This window comes from Saccoglossus kowalevskii, chromosome 12 (assembly GCF_978046115.1).
Source record: "Saccoglossus kowalevskii chromosome 12, keSacKowa6.1, whole genome shotgun sequence".
Taxonomy (NCBI): Eukaryota; Metazoa; Hemichordata; class Enteropneusta; family Harrimaniidae; genus Saccoglossus; species Saccoglossus kowalevskii.
Genome location: NC_140652.1, coordinates 9365743 through 9368917, shown reverse-complemented (window position 1 = coordinate 9368917; position 3175 = coordinate 9365743). Strand labels below are relative to the sequence as shown.

At 36.9% G+C, this 3175-nt stretch overlaps 1 pseudogene; it reads right to left on the bottom strand.

Moving 5' to 3' along the window:
- Positions 1 to 1362: 1362 nt before the first annotated feature.
- On the bottom strand, positions 1363 to 2894 carry LOC146735488 (zinc finger protein 862-like; annotated as a pseudogene).
- Between the last annotated feature and the right edge of the window lie 281 nt (positions 2895 to 3175).

Here is a 3175-nt window from a genome sequence, read left to right as displayed (position 1 = left end):
GCACATCTTTCTGAGTCTCTCGGAGGATCTTTAGAATTTGATGTAGCTAGATTAATCATCGGCCAGTATACAATGTAATTTTATACATCTTTGCGAGAGTTTTTCTGTATGGCTGTAGAGCATGGCAAAATATTGGATTGCGACTAGATATATTGGACACAGTTTATGAGACATTGTTTCTTGGTTTTATAATTTAAATTGACAAAACTTATAACTTTTGTGATCAATAATTCAACACAGACATATTTGAATTTTAGCATTAACAATTATAATTATTAGTGTAATTATAGTTTATTGGAGACTAATATAGTTTATTAGTTTATTTCTTGAATGATGTAGTGTTTTACTGGTAAGTTAGTGCAAAAAGGTGAGAACCGATTGCATTACCAATATAAAAGTTGTGAAAAAAGTTACAGGTCAAGGTGATAGTGGCGATATTCGACAAGAGAAGTGCTTGATCTGAGTAAACAATTTCAGTCGTGCAGAATCGCTAATGTATCCGGCAACTTGTTGTTATTTGATTCAGCTGTATAACCTAAACTAAGTCCCATGATATGGTGAGCTGAACTTTGTATCCAGCAAATTGTTGTTATCTGATTCAGCTAAGTGTATAACCTGAACTAAGATAAGTCCCATGATATAGTGAGCTGAACTTTCTGTGCTGTGTAATTCGAGCATCGACATCACTACTACTTTAACACACATGGATTCTCGCGCTCAGATTATACAATTTGCGAGACTGTTAGTGGACGACGTCGAACTATCGTGCATGTCATATCATAGTAGTGAGTCAAATAGATCGTTAATAGTTACAGCAATGGAGGTTTGCCCCCAAAATGTGACAAACAACGGCAAACTGTTCATATGTTCTATATTGTGGAGCAACACTGCAAACAGTAATAATATTCTCGAGAAATCTGCTCACCAACCTCACGCAACCTTTCTAGGGGGTCCGGGGGCATGCTCCCCCTCAACAATTTTGAAATCTACACCCTCTGAAACGCTAACTCCTGCATTTTAGGGGAAAATGTTGCTGACACAATGGCTTTCAGCTCGATTTTGGATGGGGTCAACATTTTTTTGAGGTGCGACCGCCCCCTTTTCCCCGTTCTCTGTCACTGCACTGGCTAACTGATTGATGCATGACGAATTCTGATTTATCTTTTCATGACTATTATATCAATAAACTTTGCTGAGTGTTATACCATAATAATTCAGTTTATTACTGTGCTGTTATTAATTTGCATATTCTGGCATTTGTATTACATCAGGGCTTGAAATCTTTTATGAAAACTCACCAGCCCAGGACTAGTCACTAAGATAATCAACTAGCCCTGACTAAGTAATCACTAGCCCTCAATATTATTGTCATGAATTTTTATTACTATGACACAGTGTACATACAGTATTGTATTTTTTAATGTGCATTTGGTATTTACTTATGAATCTAACTTTGCAGAACTGTCCAATAATATGTTTATCAATTTGATTATCCGTATTTACTTTATTTTATGTCCAAAAATGTGTTTCTTGCGAATACTGCTCTCTAGCCGTCGGGTTATGCTACTATCGGGATTGAAGTCCCTCAGTGCAGGCCCTTCAAGCATGATCATTAACTGATTGCGTAGAGACTCCTGTGTCAGTGAAGTTCTTAGCTGAGTTTTAACGATGTTCTGCTTTAAGAAAGCTCTCTCACAGCTGGCTGTACTGGGTGACACATCCATTACAAATTCTAGCATAGTTTCAGCATATCAGTCAGATAAGGAGGCTTTGTTTGCAACATCAAGCTATATATAAGTTTTGCTGTACGCCATTGTCTGCAATGTACCTTCAGTGCAGGCCACTGATGAAAAATTCTATCTCTCCCACCTTCTGAAAAATAAATGTGCAGGTAATCCATAAGTAGTTGTGTAAGCTCATCATTGTCATATGCAGCTAGAAGATGGTTATCTATTGGCCACTTCTGAAAGTTAAATATCATCATGAGAAGTGAAATTGGCTTTTCCTCCAATATTTCAAACCGTTTTTTAATGTATTTTATTGTGTTGTCAACTAATTTGTCTATGTATGTTGCATCCAATGCACTACTTGGTTGCCTTCCCTGTGACCTGTGAAGTTTAATGTTACCAAACATCAGTGTTTCATCATTGAAATTGTCATTGAAGTCATTCATATTCTTGCCAGGATATGCTTTTATTGCATTCAATGCCAGGTAAGTCTCTTCTAGTATGTCTGTCTTAAATAGATTTGCTAATATAGGTAAGTAATTGAGCAGGAAATGGAGCAGTCTTACAAACTTGATTACAGCGATAGTTCTGTAGTAGCCCTTTGCACGGCTTGAATTATCAGTACTGGAATTTTTATCTGTACTAGCATGTTCCAGGTGAGTCACAACTGGCCTCATAATTGTTCTTGATAGCTTTTACTGCTCGCTCCTTACTAGATAGCCAGCGTACTTGCTTCACTCCGCTTATGTGAGACAGATCATGTTCCAAACCACCAGAGATGTCCTTCAGCTCTCTTCTTCTTTTAGGTGAGTAGTGGTAAAACATGAAGAGTCTTTTCAGGGTTTCTTCAAACTTACCCATGACAGCCAGATTATCTTTGTTAGCATCTAGAACTGCTAGCTCTAATTTATGAGCAATGCACTGTAAGGATACCAGGGCAGGATTTATGTCAGTTAATTTTTTTGTAACACCATTTTTATTACCAACATTCAATGAAGCACCATCAAAATTAGCCATTACCAAGCTTCGCTTAATTTCCTCATTATCAGGCTTGAGTTTTTCAAAACTAAGTCCAACCTGTGATAACCCACTATCCAAAGTTTGCAAAAGACCATCAGAATTTGCTGCTTCTAGTGGTACAGTATCAACTTGTCTACATACTGGCATGCTATCAGTGGGATTCACATATTTCAGAAAAAAACAATCTCCTGCTCTATCTCAGCTGCATTAGTTGACCCATCACCAATAATGCTAAGAAAGTTAACTTCCAGTATCTCATCTTGCATAATTTTCTTCTGACATTCAACAATAGCTTTAAACATTTTAAAGCTGGCTATATTTCTAATTTTCTTCTATTTGCAGGCCATTTAGCTCCTGAACTTCACACATCATTTCAAAGTCAGAAAATGGTTTTACCCTTTTTCGCATAAGCAGTCCTAAATAACTTT